Source organism: Cetorhinus maximus, chromosome 10, assembly GCF_964194155.1.
Source record: "Cetorhinus maximus chromosome 10, sCetMax3.hap1.1, whole genome shotgun sequence".
NCBI lineage: Eukaryota > Metazoa > Chordata > Chondrichthyes > Lamniformes > Cetorhinidae > Cetorhinus > Cetorhinus maximus.
This window is the reverse complement of record NC_135888.1, coordinates 59,547,598-59,571,417: the sequence shown is the minus strand read 5'-3', so window position 1 is coordinate 59,571,417 and position 23,820 is coordinate 59,547,598. Positions and strand designations below refer to the sequence as shown.

The following is a 23,820-nucleotide window of genomic DNA, read 5'->3' as shown; positions in this document are numbered from 1 at the left end:
CAAGGACTATACTTCAAAAATAAATCATTGAATGTCAAGCACTTAGAGATGTCCTGAAGATATGAAAGGGACAATGTAAATAAGTTATTTTTAGAATTCTATCCCCAAGCATGAGGAGTTGTGAACATTTGGTCCTTCAGTTTAAACATTATTTGAACCCCGAGTCCTTGTGAACTATTTACCATATAGTCATTGTTTTGCTGGTCCTATTGATCTAAAGCATAAGCAGACACCACTCTAATTGTACAGTCACCTCATATAGACTTGCTTTTAAACCTCTTGTTAGTTCCAATTGTGCTATCTTTTTAAAAGTTGCAGTTTTAAATTATATAGCTAATCACAATCAAGTACTGAAAAGTTCATACATGTTTCCAGTCCTGCTATTTTATGTTTAATAAGATTTGATTGAACAAAGCAGTGTATTATGTCTGCATAGAATACACACAAAATACCAGCTGTAGCTATTTTAAGCTTAACAGAGCTCCAATTATTCCAATTTACACTTGAAGCCAGAGTTAAGTCCAAGATATTCCCAACCTGTAAAGTTAATTTACTTGAGAGATAATAGCCCATTGTGATGCAAATTGCAACATCTTACCCTTCCAGGTTGGGTATTAGCTTAGAGGTTAGGTTTACAGATATTATTCTCCAAATGCCTGTATTCTTCCTTGCCCTGGATACCTCTTCAGCTTGAAGATCTCACTGTTCCCAAACTTTACCTTCACGTGTTAGCATAAAGATCAACTTCTGGGGCCAGACCACTGATTTCCACTAAGTTGAATGGGGGCTGCCCAGAGGTGACTGCATTGGTAACACATCAGAGTAGGCCTCTTATAGCCAAGTCCCTGACAGATAGGTGCTTCATTACCGAACAGTAAATATTTTCTTACTGATCAAAATCTTTTTAAACAATTTATTACATTTCAGATAGATAATCCCTTTCAATGATTAAATACACAATTAATCCCAAAATACTTTCTAAAACATTCTCTCAGGATGTGGGTGACACTGTCAACCTAAATTTATCAGCCATCACTAGTTGCCCATGGATTGATTTTACATGCAAGGGACTGTTAAGCCACTCGAGAGGGCATTAACAATCAACCATTTAGTGTGAGCCTAGAGACACATGTAGACAGAATCTTAGGAATAGAAAGTGCAGGGAAGCTGCATTGAAGGTGATATAGATTGAATGGCTGAGATGATGAACAAATTTAAAATCTAACATTAATACACTAAGGGCCTTATGAGTTTCGGTATCTAGTCAACTGTACCATCTTCTGCCTCTTGATACTATCTTGAGTTTAACCTGTATCAAGGGGAACGGATAAGGGAGATAGAGAAAATATTTTCACTGGTCATGGAGTCTGGGACTCAGGGCCATAGTTTAAAAATTAGAATCAAGCCTTTCAGGAGTGAAATTAGGAAATACTTCTATACACAAAAGGTGGCAGAAGTTTGGAACGCTCTTCCACAACCGGCAATTGATGCTAGATCAATTGTCAATTTTAAATCGGAGACTGATAGGTTTTTGTTATGTGACAACCTTTGACCCAAAAGCAGTAACAGTAAGATAAATTTGTAATTACTTTAAAAATGTTTGCGAAATCTGTAACTGTTTTTAAAAAATGTTTCAAAAGGGCTTTTTAGAGTTTGTATCATTTGCAAAGGAATTAACTGTTTTATTTGGAAAAGAAGAAATACTGGTCCATGCGACTCTTGACCTGGAACAGTACCCAAAGGGAGGTTAAAATACGGAGGCTGTGTAGATTCAGCAGGAGAGGGGGCGGGTGGTGTTGAGAATGGAGAAGACACATTTACAACAAGGAGCTGTGAGTGAGTTAAAAAGGCCAGAAAGCTGAAGACAGGGTTAGAGCAGGGATTATGAATTAGAAAATTCTCCTGCTACTGCTTCAGTTTTGTTAGAGTCAACCAGGCCGTTTAATGGGGTTTATTAAAGGGTTGGATATAAAGGAGTCTCTGGGGAATCTGTGCCATCAAGACTGTCATGAATCTAGCTCAGGGGATTCTGCAGGAATGTGCCATTTTGAGTGACGATCCTCACCCGGGGACTCGGATGGAATGGAGCTGCTGTTGAAGGTGACACGAGGACCAATTCTATCAAGTGGGAAAAGTGAGAGATCATACGTATTGGAGATTGAGTTGGGAAGACTGAGATTCCATGTGATGCCACATTTTTGCGGGAGATGACTGAAGGCTTGTAATTTCAAGGGGCATATCTTTGTTGTATTGGCTATTTGAAGTGAAATTCATCTTTCCAATTGAAATACCATTTGTCTGTTATTGCATGTTTTTATTTACGTCGATTCTGTTAATATTAAAGTAAAAGTTACAAAAAGTGAAATCTTGGGATAAAGTCAATAGTCACTTAGACAAGTGCAGGATAATTAAGGAAAGCCAGCATGGATTCATCAAGGGAAAATCATGTTTAACTAACTTGCTGGAGTCTTTTTTGAGGAGGTAACAGATAAGGTTGCTAAAGCAAAAGCTGTTGTTGTGTATATGGATTTTCAAAAGGCATTTGATACAGTGCCACACAACAGACTTGTGAACAAAATTCTAAGTCATGGAATAAAAGGGAAAGTAGGCACTTGGATAAGAAATTGGCTGAGTGGCAGGAAACAGGGAGCAGTGATAAATGTTTGTTTTTCAGATCGGAGGAAGGTTTGTAGTTGAGTTCCTCAGGGATCAGTGTTGGGACCCTTGCTCTTCCTGATATATATTAAATGACCTAGAGAGTGGTGTGCAGGGCATGTTTTCAAAATTTGCAGATGATACAAAAATTGGAAATGTTGTCGACTATGATGGGAATAGTCTAGAACTTCTGAAGGAGAGACATGTTGGTGGATTGGGCAGACAAGTGGCAGATGAAGTTCAGTGCAGAGAAGTGTGAGCTAATTCGTTTTGGCAGGAAAGATATGGCGAGACAGTATAAAATAAAGGGAACCTTGATGTATATGTACATAAGTCACTGAAGATGACAGAGCATTTTTTTTAAAAAATTCATTCATATTGCCCAACCCTAGTTGCCCTCGAGAAGGTGGTGGTGAGCTGCCTTCTTAAACCCCGGCAGTCCATGTGGCGTGGGTTAGGAAGGGAGTTCCAGGATTTTGACCCAGCAACAGTGAAGGAGTGGCAATATATTTCCAAGTCAGGATGGTGAATGACTTGATGGGGAACTTCTAGGTGGTGGTGCTCCCATCCATCTGCAGCCCTTGTTGAGAGAGCAATTAATAAAGCATATAGTACCTTAGGCTTCATTAATAGGAGCACTGAGTGTAAGAGTAAGGAGGTCATGTTGAACTTGTATAAGACACTAGTTAGGCCTCATCTGGAGTACTGCGCTAGTTCTGGGTGCCGTACCTGGGGAAGGATGTGAAGGCATTGAAGAGAGTACAGAGGAGATTCACAAGAATGATTCCCGGGAGGAAGAACTGTAGCTATGAGGATAGATTGGAGAGGTTGGGACTGCTTTCCTTGGAGAAAAGGCGGCTGAGATGAGACTTGCTAGAGGTATTCAAGACCCTGAGGGGTATGGACAGGGTAAATAGTGAGAAACTGTTCTCACTCAAGAGAACATCAAGAACTAGGCGATACAGAATCAAAATAATTGTCAAAAGGAGTAAATGTGATGGGAGGAAAATCTTTTCACCCAGAGGGTGGCTGGAATCTGAAAGAAACTTCCCGAAAAGATAGTGGAGGCAGGTTTGATCGAGGTATTCAAAAGGGAATTGGATTGCTACCTGAAGAGAGAGAATGTGCAAGATTACAGGGATAAGGCAGGGGAGTGGGACTAGGTGAAATATTCTTTCAGAGAGCCAGTGCAGACTCGAAGTGCCAAATGGCCTCCTTCTGCACCATAAAGATACTGTGTTACTGCGATTTCTTCATTTGGGGGAGATCGTTTGATAAATTTGGCTATTTTAGTTTGTGGATCTCCATGGGGGTGGTAACAGTTATCCAAAAGATTAAAGGAAATGAGGCAAAAGGAAATAGATGGAGTCAGGTGGCAGATCAGCCATGGTCTCACTGAATGGCAGAAAAGACTCAAAGGATTAAATGGCCTACCTCCTGTTCTGATCATCCTAAACTCAAAGGCATTATGTACCAGTTGGGTTTTTGAACAACAATCCAGCAGCTATAACACTTGATTTTGCACCAGCCTCTTTTATGAAAAGCTTTTAAAAATTCCATTAAGTAAACATACACATTGTTCTTCCCCTCCACAAACAAGTAGAGTAATGACAGTTTTGCAAAAGCTCACTGTTGTAAGGTTTACCAGTGATGGACTGCAAATAATTACCTTCATACTTTGTAGTAGCAGTGAAGCCGTTGTTATGCAGCATGCCACTTCCAGTATCAAATCCAAGGAAGTTATTAATAGCTGGCATCCACATTAAGGTGTGTGAGCCAACAGCAGCTTAAAGTATGCAGGAAGGTTCCAGTTCTTGACTGCAGGCAACCTCCCAACCATGTTGCCAGGCAAAGCTGATCCAGGTTTGTAGTGACTAGTCAAAATACTTGAAAGGTCCCTAGTGCATCAAATTTGTCCTTATCTTTAAATCCTTTATGGCCTTACATTGCCCCTTCCCATCTGTTCATCTATATGGATGTGCTGTCAGCAGTCTAGGCATAACCCTTTAGAATTCTTTCTCTACTCAGCCCCAGTACATCATTACAGGAGTTCCAACTATCTCCAGCTGCTTCATCAATGATCTTCCCTCTATCATAAGGTCAGGTGGGGATGTTCACAGTTAAAATATTCAGTACTATTTACAACTCCTCAGATACTGAAGTAGTCCACATCCATAAGCAGCAAGACATAGACAACATTCAGGGTTGGAGTGATAAGTGGGAAGTAACATTTGTGCCACACAAAAGCCAGACAACAACCATCTACAACAAGGGAGAATCTAACCAACTTCCCATCGACATTCAATGGAATGGAATTCACCAAGTCTCCTTAGACAGCACCTTCCAAACCCACGACCACTACCATCTAGGAGGATAAGGGCAGCAGACTCATGGGGACGCCACCTGGAAGTTCCCCTTCATGTCACTCACCATCCTGACTTGGAAATATATCATCATTCCTTTACTGTCATTGGGTCAAAATCCTGGAACTCCCTTCCTAACAGCACTGTGGGTGTACCTACACCACATGGACTGCAAGGTTCAAGGCAGCAGCTCATCACCACCTTCTCAAGAGCAATTAGGGATACACAATAAACGCTGGCCCAGCCAGCAAAAACCAACATCCCAAGAATGAATTTTTTTTAAAATTCAATGGCATTATAATCAACATTCCAGGGGTCACCACTGACCAGAAACTTAAACAGGCCCAGCAATATTAATACTGCAGCTACGAGAACAGGCCAAAGGTTACATAATTCTGCAGCAAGTAACTCACCTCCTGGGTCTCCAAAGCCGGTCCTCCATCTACAAGGCACAAGTCAGGCAAGTCTCCAGTGCAGTTCCAACAACCCTCAAGACGCTATTCAAGACAAGACAGCCCATGTGATTCACACTCCATCCGTCTCCTCAAACATTCACTCCCTCCACCAGTGCACCATGGCCTCAGTGTGAACCAACTACATGATGCACCGCAGCAACTCGCCAAGACTCCTACGACATTTCTAAATCTGCAACCTTGGCCACATAGAACAGTGGCAGACCACCTGGGACACCACCACCTGCAAGTTCCCTCCAGCACCATAAGAGCCCTTGCCAAGTCACAAAATATAACTTGTGACTGTGACCATAGCAAACTATCCCTCCGCATACTTTTAGATGTGTCTGCAGCTTTTGACAGTATTAATATTGCTGGGCCTGTTTAAGTTTCTGGTCGGTGATGACCCCTAGAATGTTGATTATAATGCCATTGAATTTTTTTTTAAATTCATTCTCGGGATGTGGGCTTTGACAGGGTTAACAATATCATCTCCCCAAAACCTCTCTTTTGTTGTCCAGTTGGGTGGAGCTGCCCTTGCTTGCTTGCTTGGTGAACCACTGGCAATGGCTTACCTTACTGTTCACACACAGTCACCTCTGGAGTTCTCTTCTTGCACCACCTCCTAGAACCACTGCTGTCCATGTGGTGTAGGCATACCCAATGCCATTAGAGAGTTTCAGGACTTGGACTCAAATGATCAAATGTCCACTGATGACCTACAGCTGTATCCCACCCCTCAACCTCTTCCCTGCCTCTGATTTGTCCAACATTCAGTCCTAGATGAGCAGACTTTTTCAACAATTAAATATTAAAAAGAACAAATCCATTGTCTTTGGTACCCACCAACAATTGATTACATCCTCTCCCTGTACACCATCTGGAGATGAGCTTACTAGTTAGCAACTTTGGCCTTGACCCCTGGGTGTGCCCCGTAAGCAAAATACTGCAGATGCTGGAAATTTGAAATAAAAACAGAAAATGCTAGAAATACTTAGTGGGCTGACAGCATCTATGGAGAGAACAACAGTGTTGAAATGTTTCAGTTCTGATGAAAAGGTCATGATCTTAAAAGTAAACTCTACACAGATGCTGCCAGATCTCACGAGCATTTCCAGCATTTTCTGGCCCCATATCTGCTTCCACCTCTGTAACAACACCTGTCTCCGGCCCTGCTTCAGCTCATATGCTGCTGAAGCCCTCTTCTAAACCTCTGTTACCCCTAGACTCAGTCAATCCAACGCTCTCCTGGTCAGTCTCTCACTTTGCACCCTCCATAAACATGAGCTCCTCCAAAACCCTGCTGTTCATTTCCAACTCGCATCAAGTCCCAATTACCTGTCGTTCCTGTGCTCGCTGACCTACACTGGCTCCTGGTCTGGAACTGCCTTGATATTAAAATCGTCACCCTCATTTTCATATCCTCCCACCATGGCCTAACTGCTCGCTATCTCTAACTTGCTCTAGCCCCACAACCCAACAAGAACCCTAAACATCTCCAATTTTGGCTTCTTGCATAGCCCCCTGAATTTCATTGCTCCAGCAATGCTAGCCGTGCCTTCAGCTGCCTTGTCCCCAAGCTCTGGAATTACCTCCCTAACCCTCTCCACCTGACTTTCCTCCTTTCCTGCGCATATTAAAACCTTCCTCTTTGACCAAATTTTTTGGTTGAACTGGTTTTAATACAACTGAGTGGTACATTAGACCATTTCAAAGCTCAGTTAAGATCAAATACATTTGTATGTGACTGGACAACATATAGGTCAGAGGAGGCAAGAACAGTACGTTTTCTTCTCTACAGGACACTAGTGAACAGTTGGGTTTTTATGACAATCCAACAGTTTCGTAGGCACTTTCACTGATCCAGCTTTTAATTTCCAGGTTTTTATTTTGGAACTGAAATTGCCCTGCCATAAGTGGGAGTGGAATTCACATTCTCTAGAGTATCGTGTGGTAACTTTTAGTAATTTACTTATAAAGCAAATTCCTGCAAATGCTGGAAATTTAAAACAGAAAACACTGGAGACACTCAACAGGTCAGACTGCATCAGTCGAGGAGCCAATTGACTCTTCTGGTATAAACCCTTCCTCAAAAGGAGCATGAACCTGGGTACAAGCCATTTGAGGATGTTCTTTCTGGCTGATAACATTATTTAAGATGTATACTCCTCTGGAATGCTAACGAAACTAATTTTCGCAACCCAGTCAAAGACATCATGAGCTGACATTTCCAAATCCTCTGCTCAATTAAAACATAGTCCAAGTTTTTGAATTTTGAAACTCTTAGCTCAGTCACGCTATCTACTGCTAGGCAAGTGAAAAACCAAGCCCAGACCTGACAAACTAGAAAAGTCAGTCAACAGTTGTAGTTCTGGTAACCCCGATTGAGGTTACAGCTCTTATTTTTTTCAAAGGAAGGATCATACACTGCTCACATGATTTAGAAAGAGAACACTGACTACTATTCAGGTGCTTTTAAATTGGCATTGTTTATCTGGAGTTGCTTTAGCCTAGATTACAGGTGTTATAAGCATTTAAATCCAGCTCCCTTATCCTGGAAAAAACAATGCAAGAACAAATTTGCAATTATGTAACACCATATTGTTCAGTGAAGTGAGTCAAGACATTTTTTTCTGTTAAAGGCACTATATAAATGGGATAATTTGCTTTAAGTCAAGCAGACAGGCATTGTTTTAACGTCATGTAGAAAGTGACACTTCTGACTGTGCAACACTCCCTCAGTAGTGCAATGAAGCACCAGACTAGATTGTGTTCATATTTCTTCAGGTTAAGGCCACCAATTTCAATAATGCAGTCCTGTTCTAAACCACTAAACCAGTCCTGTTCTCTGGATCTCCATATTGCACAGCAAAGACCAGTGTCCCAGTTTCTAGCAGCATGTAAAACCATGCATGGAAATTTCTCTCCTAAAACAGGATTTCTATACAATTAGTTTAAACACCCAATGCAAATGTTCTTTCAAGTCAGCTTTGCAAACAGCACAATGACATTGCAAAAAAATGTCCGAAAATACATTTTTGGGGCTAAAAAAAAAGTGTTCCAATAATGACAGCTTTGCATGACATGATCGAGACTTGAAAATTCAATGATCATACTCAATTTTGTAATACTGGGAATCCTGACCTTAAGGCGGATTTACCTTCAAGGTGTATTACTATTAAGTAAGTTGACAGTTTACTTGTGTGTCAGCTTTGGCTCAGTTGGTAGCACTCTGCCTATCAGTCAGAAGGTTGTGGGTTCAAGTCCCACTCTAAGGCTTGAGCACAAAAATCCAGGCTGACACTCCAGTTCAGTACTGAGGGAGTGCTGCAATGTTGGAGGGACCATCTTTCAGATGAGATGTTAAACAAAGATGGACGTAGAAGATTCCATGGCACTATTCTAACCAACACCTAAACCAAATGGTTTAGTCATTCATTTCATTGCTATTTGTGGGAACTTAATGTGTGCAAATTGGCTGCCACCTTTTCTATATTACAAGAGTGGCCACATTTCAAAAGTCTGCTGTATCACGCTTCGAGATGTCCGGTGGTTGTGAAAGGTGCTATATAAATGCACATCTTCCATTTTTCACCAAAAGTCCTGAATTTCCAACAGAGTATGAACGGAATGCAAAGCTTAAGTTGGTAGTGTCAGTAATACTGCTAACTATACCACAAAATGAGATTTAACACAATGTGCCACAGTATTAAAGAAAGGCGAGGTTCCGACACCTGAGTGTGATGCAATGTTCTCTGCCGGAAGTAAATAGCACCACTATATCCAAGAGAACATCAAAGGCAAAATGAAGATAGGCAGTATTGTAAGCAGTGTAAATAGAAGCATAAAATTGCAAAGAAATATTAATAGATTAAGTGAATTAGCAAAACTCTGGCAAACAGGTTTCAATGTAGGCAAATGTGAGTTCATTCTACGTTGGACCTAAAAAGGACAGTGGTGTTTTCTAAATGGTGAAAAGCTGGAAGTGGTGGAGATTCAGCTTCATAAATCATAAAAATGTCATGAACAGATTCAGAAAATCATCATAAAGGCTAATGGAATGCTGGCCTTTATATCTAGAGGACTAGAATAGAAGGGGGTAGAAGTCATGCTTTAGCCATACTAAGCCTTGGATAGACCACACCTGGATTACTGCGAGCAGCTCTGGGCACACCTTAGGAAGGAAATATTGGCTTTGCAGAGGCTGCTGCACAGATTTACTAGAATGGTACCTGAAATCCAACAGTTAATCTACAAGGAGAGATTAAACAAATCAGGGTTGTATTTTTTGGAATTTCAAGTGTGATCTGGTTAAGTTTTCATGATATTTAGGGGAACAAATGGGGTAGATTGGGAGAAATTATTTCCAATGGTTAGGAAGTCAGTACCTGGGGAGGGGGCATAGACAGAAAATTAGAGCTGGGCTTTGCAGGAGTGAAATGAGGAAACAGTGGGAGAAGTTTGGAATTTTCTTCAGCAAACAGCAATTGATGCTAGATAAATTGTTAACTTTAAAGCTGAGATTGATAGATTTTTGTTAGCCAAAGGTATTATGGGATATGGGGCAAAGGCAGGTACATGGAGTTTGGTCACAGATCAACCATGATCTGAACGAATGATGGAACAGAGACAAAAGGCAGCTTTCTTCAAGGACAGTGGTGAGTGCTGTCACTTTACCACTGAATCTAATGTTTTCATAATTTCCAAATATGCCATCCTACATGCTCCTTCTCCTCACTAAATTAAAATTGAGACCTCAGAATTTTGGATTTCCAGTTCCCTAGTAGCTGAAGCCCCCAGCAAAACACATGCCACCAAGTCAGGAAATTCTGGATTCAAGTCTCACTCCAAGACTTGGGCACATAATCTAGACTGATACATTGTGATGATGAGACAGTTTTGGCATGATACAACACAGAAGGTGGCCATTCAGTCCATTGTACCTGTCCCCACTCCTTGGTAGTACTATACAATTAGCCAAATTCTCCTGCTCTTATCCAGCAGCCCTGCAATCTTATTTCCCTTTGAATTTTTGTCCAATTCTCTCCTTAGAGCAGAGAAGACAAGAGGAAATTTGGTAGGGTGTTTAAAATCATGAAAAATTTGGATAGAATAAATACAAAGAAACTGTTTCCAGTGCCTGACAGGTCAATAGGTGTCAGACATGGCTCAGTAGGTAGCATTCGTGCCTAAGTAAAAAGGTTGTGGTTTCAAGTCCCACTGCAGGACTTGAGCACAAAAATCAAGGCTGACACTCCAGTGCAGTACTGAAGGAGTGCTGCAATGTCATAAACTCCATTTTTTGAATGAGGTTAACCCAGAGCACTGTCTGCCCTTTCAGGTGGTGTAAATGATCCCATGACACTATTTCAAAGAACAGCAAGGGAGGTGTCCATAGTGTCCTGGCCAATATTTATCCCTCAATCAACATTACAATAAAAAATGATCTGCTCATTGCCATGTTGCTGTTTGTCAAAAGTTTGCTGTGTGCAAATTGGCTGTAACGTTTCCGGCATTACAACAGTGACTACACTTTAAAAGTAATTAATTGGCTGTAAAGCATTTTGGGACGTCTGGAGGTTGTGAAAGGCTTTATTTAAATGCAAGTCTCCCCCCCCCCCCCCCCTTTTTAACCCAAGGACACAGACTTAAGGTTACTAGCAAAAGATCCAGACCATGGTGGTGAGAAAGGCCCTCCCCGTCAGATCCTTCCTAAATGCCAGGAGTCTCTCTCCCTCTGCACGTTGCCCTCGAAGCGGCTGTGGTGGGGAAGAGATCATTTTTCACCTTCTTGTGGAATGTGCCTTTACAAAGGAGGTCTGGAGAGAGACACAGTGGTTTTTGTCGAGGTTCATCCCGAGCAGTTGTGACACAGGACTCTGTGCTCTACGGCTGTTCCTAGGGACGCACACCGAGACAAACAACTGCAGCTGGAGGATCATCAACTCAGTGAAAGACGCTCTTTGGTCTGCCTGAAACTTGTTGGTCTTCCAGTGCAAAGAATTGTCCCCGACTGAGTGTTGCAGACTGGCACATTCCAAGGTCCAGGACTACAGTGCTAAGGGATGTACTAAAGCTTGGGGCAGCCACCGCAAAGACACAATGGGTGGGGAAAGGTCACTATCTAAGACCTTTCTGCCATAGTGCACCGAGGGGCTGGGAATTATAGACCCCTCAGGCTGTATGACTCAGAAGGAATGTATGCAGTGAATACTAAATGTATCATAATTGTGTTGAAGCGCCTCAGAGTGCAACATGATCTATGTAGATAACTTGAATACCATTGCACTGTCTGGCTGTAATGACCATATTGAAATGTCTGTAATATTCATTGATTTTTATCCATTGTTTTATCTCCACCTTTTAGCCTATTTCGATCCCTTCCCCCCACCCAACCCCTACTAGGGCCATCTGTCACTTGCTCATCCTTTCTACCCTTAATGTCACCATTAGCACATCCTTTAGCTAATATCACTACCGTCAACACCCCTTTGTCCTTTTGTTTATGACATCTTTGGCAATCTCTCCTTTGCTATCACTGGCCCTCTATCCAGCTCCACCTGTCCCACCCCCCTTAAACACCTTATACTTCACCACATTTCTTATTCCTCTTTGTTTCTGATGAAGAGTCATACGGACTCGAAACGTTAACTCTGTCTTTCTTTCCACAGATGCTGTCAGACCTGAGTTTTTCCAGCAATTTTTGTTTTTGTTTCAGATTTCCAGCATCCACAGTATTTTGCTTTTATATTCATTGATTGTGTTGAAGCACCTTATGTTCTATGTGGAAAAGTTGAATATGACTGCACTTTTTGTGATGGCCATTTAGAAATGTTGTGTAATGTTCTTTCAGATATTTTATGAATAAAGTATATTTTTCCAAAAAAAAGATTCAGACCAATATGCGGAAATTTGGAGTTGTACCATGTACATCCAAATCCAGGTCATTGATATATGTCAAAGAGAAGTGGTCCTAACTACAAATCCAGGAACCACTTTATACTTCCCTCCAGTCTAAAAACAATCATCTACCACTACTGTTTACTGTCCCTTAGACAATTTTATACCTACACTGCCACTGTCCCTTTAATCATACAAGTTCCCTTTTTATTAACCACTAAACTATTCTCAAATTCTCTTTGCCCCTCTTACACCATTTGTTCGATTGCCTCTGTACTTTTATATTCAGCCTGAGCATGATCCCTTTTTAACTCACTGAAATTAGCCCTCCCCGTGAAGTATTTTTACACTTGATGGTCCTTTGTCAATTTCCATAGCTGCTCTAAACCTAATGACCACTGTTTTCCACATGCTTCTGCACTGAAACATGCTCTACTTCATTCCCCAGAATTAGATCAAGCACTACTTCCTTCCTCATTGGGTGTAAACACTGCTGATCAAGAAGGTTCTCTTGTACATTTCAGGAATTCACAGACCTGAAACATTACCTTTGTTTCTCTCTTCACAGATACTACCAGATCTGCTGAGTATTTCCAGCATTTTCAGTATATATTTCAGGAATCCCTCCCTCCCATTTTCCTTTACACTGTTACTACCCCAGTCCATAACTGAGGTCCTCTATTGTCACTATTCAACAGATCTTGCATCTTTCTCTACTTTGTTCCTCATCTGCTTCCCACTATTTGGCCTATAATGCACACTGAACAACGTTACAACTTTATCGTTTATAATTCTCACCAAATAGATTCTTTTTGAGCCCTGAAGTACCTCATTCTCTTCCAGTGATGTAATAGGTCATTTGATCAAAGAGGCCACTTACCTCCTTTCTTTCTTGAATTATTTGTAGCCAAAATTTTAAGTTCCTAGCCCTCCCCTTCTTTTAAAAAGAGTTTCTGCTTTGCCAGTACATCATAGTCCCACGTAGTAATTTTTGCCTGCAGTGCAGCAACCTTATTTCACCTATTTGCATTTACATATATTCACTCCCGAGAGTTCATTGCATTTGCCCTGCAACCACACCACCCCCCACTCCACCCCCGGTTGATGATCTGAGCTACTATTTCTGAACTGTACGCTAGTGCTATTTGTCGCTCCCTGTCCTCTCTAATGTTTCATCATGGTGCCTTTTTCTGGATGAAACATTAAACCAAGGTTGTACCTGCACAAAAGTTACCACAACATTGTTCAAAGAGGAGCAGCGAGTTGTCTTAATGTCTTAGTGCCTTAGACAACACTCATCCCTCAGTGACACCACAGGAAAACAGGTCATCATTCATTTCCTTTTTTGTGGAATCTTCTTGTATATTATTTATCAACATAATAGTGACCAAACTTAAAATAACGTCTTTCTTAAAGTTTGTGGGGTTTTGGCACATTAGTCTTGTTGAAACAACAAGGTTTCTCACAATCCGGGCTGAAAGGTCTGAATAACCACACCCTCACGTGATGTGAGATGAAAGTGAACAACAAAAGAGCTTCTGCGCTAGTCATGGTCAGCAGAAAATCTTTGAAAGCTATGAACTGCCAAAGACCAAGTTAATAGCTCAAAGAGTAGCAGAAACAGTTAAAACGGACCACAAGATGAACAATAACAAATAATTACAGAATTACCTGGAAAAACTCAGCAGGTCTGGCAGCATCGGTGGAGAAGAAAAGAGTCGACGTTTCGGGTCCACACGACCCTTCAACAGAACTGTTCTGTTGTTGACTCTTTTCTTCTCCACCGATGCTGCCAGACCTGCTGAGTTTTTCCAGGTAATTCTGTTTTTGTTTTGGATTTCCAGCATCTGCAGTAGTTTTTTGTTTTTAATAACAAATAATTATTTTTGTACACTATTAGCGGCACAAGATCCAACAAAAGAGGCAAACAAAACAAGGGTAATTATCTCTTGAAATTAGTCCTGGTCGCACAGAGCACAGTAAGCCATTCAGTACCCAGAACAAAGTCCAACACATGATCCAGCAATTTTGATGCAGCTAAGCCATTATTAACTTTGTATTTTAACTTCTACCTACAAGTGGCAGAATTTTTTTTTTCAAACAGCTTCTACTGGTGGTCAGCTTTTTAAAACTTTCATACAACATTGTTCAGGAAGGTGGGAATTTTATGAACTTTTATGGCTGGTGCGTTATTCAAACATTTGGACAGATGTAAAACACAGAGGTCTAAATGCAGCAATTCATATTCCCTGCAACAAAGTGAGACATCTGTCTTACATGCCAGCAATTACTGTCTCATTCCAGTCACAACCTTGCAAAGGCCACACCTCTGCCATGCAGCAGAGCTCAAAACCATCCTTTATATCAACCAACCCAACCCTCAATGTCAAGAATTATAGGGCTGTGAGCAATTGATTAATAATAAATGCAAATCATTATTTGAATACTAAAATCAAGAACACGCCCATTGGATTATAAACAAGACAACATAGTATTTACCTTCAAAATAAGGAAAACAAAACAAATCTAGTAACCTCCTAGTCTTACACCAATAGCTGAAAAAACAATGCATTTAATTATCAGAAACAAATTTGAGAATGATCTATTTGGAGATAACTTCATAAATGGCAAAGAACACTACAAAAGGTGTGGAATAAGATCCTGTATAGACATACTCCTTACTGGACAATGGAAAGCCTATTGATGTAGTGCATGTAGCCTTCCAGAAAAACAGAGTTCACCAAAAGTTGGTAATACCTTAAAATCGATTTCCTTTTTGAAACAACGGTCAACACTTTAACAGTTCCCTTTTTAAAAATATGGCAAGTGAAAATATGTTTGTTCTTTGCATGCAATAGCTAAACACTTGCATGTGTCTGATTTTTAAAATTATAACTTAAGGTGCCATGCTGTGACTAAGTGCTCTAAAAACCACTTCAGTGGCACTAAAGTTATGAATAGGAAGAGATCAGGCACAGAACATTTGTTTAGCTGGCTCTCACTAACTTGCCTCTCATCAATAACAGGATTACTGGAAAATTGAGACCACATTTTTATCAAGCAGCCAGCAAAAAAAAATCCTGTTTTGCTGCCTCACTTCTCCCTTTTTGTCACTCCCACCTCCAATCTGATGGCTCTGCAAACTCTGTGGATGATGATTCTTGCTATTTTAAAACTACTGCCATATCAGGAATTCCCATCTGCAGTGTGCAAATGTTCAATCCTCCAAAGTAGGAATCACGTCACCAAGTATGGATCAAAAAAGATTGATTCCAGAACCTGTAGGGGGAGTTTGAGGTAAAAGTAGAATGAAAGCAGAGGGAAGAACCAATATTTACTGGGGAGGGAGGAGGAGATGGTCCAGCACGAAAGCTCTCAGTGGAGCAAATTTAAAGTTACCCCTTTTAATGCAGATATTGGAAACTATTTTAAAGATTTAACATAATGCATACAGGTTGGTCATTGTGCACTTTTAAGATATCAATGTATGACATCATAATGTAAGCTAACTGAATCCCATAGGTAAATATAGATGGAGGCACAAAAACAATTCATGTAATTTTTCTTTAAAAGCGGGTCTTGATAATCAAATTGCTGACTCGTTAATCATTTTAGTTAGGGCATATCGTTCCTTTGAAATGCTTAACAACATTTGCAAAGATAAAAGCATGCTGACACAAGTTGTATGTGTTCTACTTGGTTGCCTGCTACTTAAATGAAACAGCAACACCAAAGCTTTGAGGTAATAATTCACTGGAATGGAAATTAGAACCCACTCAGGATTTTCCATTAGAAATGAAAGTTTTTTCTTTAAATAAAAAAGGATCTGGTGGCTATTTTCTATATTATTGTGCATTTATTCTCCGCAACATTAAATTGGCATCAAATTTGGAAAGAACACGGGTGTGTAAGCTTTCCACAATTTTTAAATTCTTATTTTAAATTATCTAGGGGTACAATGCCTTTCAATAAGTTAAAAACTCATGAAGCAGGAAAATGGTCGGCGTTCTGATATTTGCTTTCCTGATTAGGTTTCTTAGGAATGAATTCATCTAATAAAGCTAATAACCAATACCACCACAGTATAAAACTCAAAAGTGAGTTTAAAAATACATGCGCATTATTAAAAAACAAACTTAACATTCACTTTGAGGTTTGCCTAACTCCGCTGCAGAAACAGGCCATGCAGTCGAAAATCTAACTGATGATGACCCAAAGTGCCAATCAACTTACAATACTACGTATATTTATGATTTTGAAACAGGAAGGACCAGTTTACACATCACATCCGATTTGCTTAGAAAGAACCCTTGAACTCTGCAAGCATGCCTTGCAACACTGAGAACTGAACTAACTGCCAGAATGAACCAGCTTTTCTTATGTTACAATCTAACCGAAATATTGCAGATTACCACAAATTTTAAAGAATTCCTTCATTAAATGAGCTCCCAGACAATTAAAATTCCTCCTCTTGGAGATCAAGAAGCACATCTACAGCATTATAATCTACTGCAGTAACAGTACATCTGCAAGTGAGAACTCTACACTGCTTCAATGATCTAAATGACGCCAGCCCAAGCAGAAGCCAAATCAACAGGCGATTTATTGCATCACCCATAGCAAACGACACATTAGGTAATCCAACAAGTAACGCTCCAATATAATGCTATATTTTTAAGTTACACTTTTATGACTACTTTCTCCATCAACTTTCCCCCATCCTTCGCTCCTGAAGGTGCTGACTCTTCACTGATGTCTAACTTCCTGCGCACCAGTCACCCCTCTATGTCCTTCACATTTGAATCTACACAGTAAATGTCATCAGGTTAAGTGACTTCACGCCTCAATCTTGTCCTCACTCCACACACAAACTTCCAACAGCAATCACTAGACATCAATGATGTCCAGATCCCTTCATTTACCCTTTTCTTTAGAGAAGCACCAAAGCCTACTGTAGCATCAATACTGCTGCCCAGATAAGAAGTCAGCACAGCCCAGAGATTACAAAGCTTCCTGATTTGCATCGTTCAGCTACTCTCTACTCACTATTGGTGGTGGTGGTGCAGGGTGGGGGTTAAGTTTAAAAAAAAATTGATATATGTAAACATCCTGTAATCACAATTTTGTTTTGTTGTTTCTTCTTCAACTATTATACACTGTGAAACAGAAAAACCATAGGTCCAAAAATGACTCAATTGTTTGAGGCAATTGGTCAGACAATTATCACTTGTTCAGGACTACTTTCTCTTTTTGCTTTCCTCTGATGAACCAGCTCCACTTTACAAACAAGATACCACCTGCAGTTAAGTGAGCATTTGAAAACAGATCTGTGCTTGTTACACAAAAACAGTCCAGGTAACCGTGCTGGATGTGGGCATTAAGATGTTGGGTGCTGGAATGTAATACCTTCTCTTGTGGGACAGGTTGATAATGCTTACAGAACTGGGTTGAGCTATAATGTTCTTCAGAACTGAATAGCCTGCTCACAAATGAAGAATGGCCTTTTAAGCAATATTCATGGCACTTCTGGAACTATGCTTTGTCTTAACTTGACATCTTGAAGAAGAGGGAATAAAGGAGGGGGAAAATAATGGGCAGTTATCAATGAGTTTATGACCCCGTCCAAGAGTTCATTGAGGTTTACATTATCACTTGCAACAAACTAACCAAATTCCTATGTGTAAATGGTGTAAAGTAACATACGTAGTATGTCACTTTCTGAAGGTCAATTCAAGTAAATATTTTTTGATATAAAAGTTTTGCTGAAAAACTCATGAAAGTGTGCATGTTACACATAGGACCACAGAGCCAAGGACCATAGGAGCAGAGCAGGCCATTTGGCCCTTAGAGCCTGTTCACCATTCAATAAGATCATGACTGATCTGGTTGTGGTCTAAACTCCACTTTGTCATCTGCCCCCCCATAACCCTTGTCTATCAAAATTCTCTCTAACTCAGCCTTGAATAAATTCAATGACCCAGCTCCGACTGTTTTTTGGGAAAGAGAATTCCACAGATTAACGACCCTCAAGAAAAAATTTCTCATCTCCATCTTAAAAGGGAGACGTCTTATCCTTAAATTGTCCCCTAGGTTTCTCGTCTCTCCCACAAGCAGAAACATCCTCCTGGTATCCACTCTATCAAGTGCCCTCAGGATCTTATGTTTCATTAAGATCACCTTTCATTCTTCTAAACTCCAAAAGGGTATCAGCCCAACACATACAAGCTTTCTTCATGGGGAGTTAACAGTTGATTATAAGGAAATGGTGGATGAAATGAACAAATATTTTGCTTCTGTCTTCACTGTAAGGGATTTACAGTAATAACTGTAAATCAGGAGGCAGATGGAAGAGGTGTTGGTGAAATGGAAGAAGTTGGTGAAATTACAATCACTAGGGAAGCGGTACTGGGCAAACTGATGGAACTGCAGGCTGACAAGTCTCTGGGTCCAAATGGACTTCATCCTAGGGTCTTAAAAGAAGTGGCTAATGAGGTAATAGATACTTTGGTGTTCATTTTCCAAGATTCCCTAGATTCTGGAAAGGTTCCATCAGACTGGAAAGTAGCAAACATAACCCCTCTATTAAAGAAGGGAAGGAGGCAGAAAAACAGTAAACGACAGGCCAGTTAGCTTCACATCTGTCGTGGGGAAGGTGTTAGAATCGATAATTGAGGTTATAGCTGGGCACTTAGAGAAACTCAAGGTAATCGGGAAGATTCAGCATGGTTTTGAACACAAGAACATAAGAACTAGGAGGAGTAGGCAATTCAGCCCCTCAAGCCTGCCCCGCCATTCAATGCGATCATGGCAGATCTCATTTCGTCCTAAATTCCAATTTCCCACCTTCTCCCCATAATCTTTCAACCTGTTACTAATTAAGAATCTGTCTGTATCTCCTCCTTAAATTTATTCAGCATCCCAGCATCCACTGCATTCTGAGGCATTCAGATTCACGACCCTTTGAGAAAAGTAATTCCTCCTCATCTCTGATTTAAATCTACCACCCCTTAGCCTAAAACTATGGCCTCTCGTTCTAGAATACCCCACAAGGGGAAACATCCTCTCCACGTCTACTTTGTCTATCCCCTTTAGCATCTTATATACCTCAATTAGATCTCCTCTCATCCTTCTGAACTCTAGCAAGTATAGGCCTAAACAGCTCAACTTCTCCTCATAAGACAAGTCCCGCATCTCTGGAATCAATCTAGTGAACCTCCTCTGAACCACCTCCAATGCAACTACATTTTTCCTCAAGTAAGGGACCAAAACTGAGCACAGTACTCCAGGAGCGATCTCACCAATGCCTTGTACAGTTGCAAGAACACTTCCCTATTTTTATACTCTATTCCTTTAGCAATAAATGCCAAAATTCCATTTGCCTTCCTTATTACCTGCTGTACCTGCATATTAGCTTTCAGCGATTTATGCACGAGGACACCCAGATCCCTCTGCACTGAAGTATTCTGAAGTTTCTCTTCATTTAAATAATAAGTCACGTGAAAGGGAAATCATGTTTAACCAATTTGTTGAAGTTCTTTGAAGGAGTAACATGCGCTTTGGATAAAGGGGGGCCTGGGGATGTACTGTACTTGGATTTCCAGAAGGCATTTGATAAGAACATAAGAACTATGAGGAGTAGGCCATTTGGGCTCTCAAGCCTGCCCCGTCATTCAATAAGATCGTGGCTGATCTGCCCCAGGTCTCAACTCTTTTCTCGTGCCAACTCCCCGATATTTCAAAAATCTTCTACCTCCTCTTTAAATACTCTGTGATCTAGCCTCCACAACTCTCTCGGGTAGAGAATTCCACACATTCGCTACTCTCAGAAGAAATTCCTTTGCATCTCAGTTTTAAATGAGTGTCCCCTTATTCTGTAAATATGTCCCCTAGTTCGAGATTCCCCCACTGGTGGAAACATCTTCTCAACATCTACCCTGTCAAGCCCCCTCAGAATCTTGTACGATCACCCCTCATTCTTCTAAACTCTAATGAATAAAGGCCTAGCCTGTTTAGCCGTTCTTAATAAGTCAACCCCTTCATCCCAGGAATCAGCCTAGTGAATCTCTTTTGAACTGCCTCCAATGCCAGAATATCCTTTCTTAAATAAGGGGACCAAAACTGTACACAGTAATTCAGGTGCAGCCTCACCAACACCCTCTGCAGTTGTAGCAAGACTTCCCTATTTTTAAACTCCAATCCCCTAGCAATATAGGCCAAAATTCAATTTGCCTTCTTAATTACTTACTGCACCTACATGCTAACCTTTTGTGTTTCACACACAAGAACACCAAGATCCCACTATGCTGCACATTTGTGGAGTCTCTCTCCATTTAAATAATAGTCTGTTTTTGCTTCTTCCTACCAAAATGCATGACCTCACACTTTCCTACATTAAACTCCATCTGCCAAGCTTTTTGCCCACTCACTCAACCTATCTATATCCCATTGCAGATTCCTTATGTCCTCATCACAACATGCCCTCCCACCTGTATCATTAGCAAATTTGGATACATTACACTCTGCCCCTCCTCCAAGTCATTAATATAGTGAATATTGAGTCCCCAGGACTGGGATAAGGTACCACAACAAAGGTTATTGAGGAAAGTAAAAGCTCATGGTTTAGGGGGCAATGTATTAACATGTATAAAAGATAGGCTGGCTGGCAGAAAACAGAGTATGCATAAATGGGTCTTTTTCTGATTGACAGGATGTGACAAAAGGAGTCCTGCAGTGATGTGCTGGGGCCTCAACTTTTTCCAATTTATATCAATGACTCAGATGAGGGGAGTGAAGGAATGAAAGCTAAATTTGCAGATGACACAAAGAGAGGTAGGAGAATATGTTGTGAAGAGGACATAAGGAGGTTGCAGACAGATATAGAGAGGGTGAGTGAGCGGGCAAAAATCTAGCAGATGGAGTATAATGTGGGAAAATGTGAAGTTATTCACTTTGGCAGAAAGAATAAAAATAGCAGAGTATTACTTAAACAGAGAACGGTTGCAGAATTCCAAGTTGCAGAGGGATCTAGGTGTTCTAGTGCATGAGTCACAAAATGTTAGTATGCAGGTAGAGCAAGTAATTAAAGCGGCTAATGGAATGCTATCCTTTACTACGAGATGAATTGAACATAAAAGTAAGCATGTTATGCTTCAGTTATACAGGGCATTAGTGAGGCCACCTCTCGAATATCGTGTGCAGTTTTTTAAGGAAGGATGTAAATGTGTTGGTGGCAGTTCAGAGGAGATTTACTAGATTGAAACCTGGAACGAGCAGGTTGTCTTATGAGGAAAGGTTAGACCGACTGGGTTTGTTTCCACTGGAGGTTAGAAGAGTGAGGGGTGACTTGATTGAAGTGTATAAGATCCTGAACAGTATTGACAAGGTGGACGTGGAAAGGATGTTCCCTCTTGTGGGTGAATCCAGAACTAGAGGATGCCCTGTTAGGACAGAGATGAGGAGAAATTTTTTCTATCAGAGGGTTGTGCGACTTTGGAAAACACTGCCTCAGAAGCCAATGGAGGCAGGGTCATTGAATATTTTTAAGGCAGAGGTAGACAGATTTTTGTTAGGCAAGTGAACCATATGTTATCAGGGGTAGATGGGAATTCAAAACACAAAAAGATCAGCCATGATCTTAATGAATGGCAGAGCAAGCTCCAAGGGCCAAATAACCCAATTCTGCTCCTATTTCACATGTTCTTATAAGCCCTTCACCCCAGGAATAAGTCGAATGAACCTTCTTTGAACTGCTTCTGATGCAATTATATCCTTTTTCAAATGAGACCAAAACTGTACACAATATTCACTAAGGCCCTGTATAGCTGCAGTAAATCTTCCCTTTTATATATCATTCCCCTAGCAATAAACACCAACACTCCATTTGCCTTCCTAATCACTTGCTTGACTTGTGTACTAACTTTTGATTCATGTACCAGGGCGCCCAGATCCCTCTGTACCACCATGTTCTGCAATCTCTCTCCATTTACACAGTGTACTGCTTTTCTATTCATCCTGCAAAAGTGGACAAATTCACATTTTCCCACATTACACTTGCCATCTGCCAAATTTTTGCCCATCCACTTAACCGGTCTATATCCCTTTGTAGGCTCTACCTCCTTTTGACAACTTACTTTCCTAGCTATCTTGGTGTGAGCGGCAAATTTAGCTACCATACATTCAGTCCCTTCAAGTGATTGATATAGACTGCAATAGTTGGGGCCCTTGCACATGGATCCCTGTGACACTCCACTAGTTACAGCTTGCCAACCCAATATTATCAAATGCCATCGGCAATGTAACCAAAATTAACTGTATTTGTTTAAATTTTCATAGTAGAGCTTAAAACAATAGCATCTTAATAAATAAAAATGACCAGCCATCTTTTTTTTGTCTGGAGGAAGTAGTTCACATTTAAATTGGGTGATAACTCAAAATTTGGTGAAATTGCATTTCATAAACAAAAGCGTGTTGAAATATTTTTTAAAAATGGACAATGCATTTAAAATTAAAATTTGTTATATTAAGTACTCATTTTTTTTCCAGATGGGCTCAATTTTTATTTTAAAAAATTCAGGCTTGGTGTTTGTTTACATTTTAGAAAATTTCCACATAGCCAGCATAAAATAAAAACAGGGTTTTACAATCCAAAACTAGTCAATGTGCCAACCTTAAATATCAGAAGAGAGAGAAAACCGAGGAAATGTCAGTAAATAAGTACCAGTGGTTAATTACCAAAAAACAAATTTGTGTGGTACAACGGTCAGTAGACTTTCCAACCTCAGGAAAAGTACATGATGGTTAAATGTACCAAAGGCTGTCTAACTTGCTGGGGATACAACAGAGATGCTTTAGGCACCAAGTAGCTGCTTTGGGCAATCACAAACATTTCAATTTGGCTAAAAAAATTAAGAAAACTGTAAATTGATTTTTTTTGTAAACACCATGGAAAAAGAAAGTTGCATTTATACAGCAACTTCCACTACCACGAGGCATCTCAAGTGTTTACGGCCAATGAAGTACTTCTCAAAGTACAGTCACTGTTATAATGTAGGAAACATTACAGCCAATTTGCATACAGCAAGCATCCAAATATTTGAGTAGGGAAGACACATGGATCTGGGTGCTGTGGTTAGAGGCAATGATAGCATCAAAAAACTGTTTAGAACATTTATGAATGGAAACATTGACACTGATGTAAACACATGAAGTTGCTTTTTTTCAGTATTAGATTAAAGTCAGGCCACACTGTAAAAGCAATAACAATCATCATTCTAAGTAAGCCCAACTTGACAAACTTTGAAACTCTTCACTTATTCTGCCTGGCACAAAACCAGGTCTCTACCAATAAACTACAAACCAGGCCAATGGTTTACAGCTTTTCAGAGTAAATTGGAGATAATCTTGGAACACATTGTACAAAATACTATTAAAATTCCTGTCATATCAGATAA

General features: G+C 40.4%; 1 protein-coding gene across 2 annotated transcripts in view; it reads right to left on the bottom strand.

Annotated features, from left to right (window-relative positions):
• The window catches only part of LOC144685718 (clathrin interactor 1-like), a 262,875-nt gene that overhangs the window by 187,585 nt on the left and 51,470 nt on the right, over nucleotides 1–23,820 (bottom strand). The window lies entirely within an intron of this gene.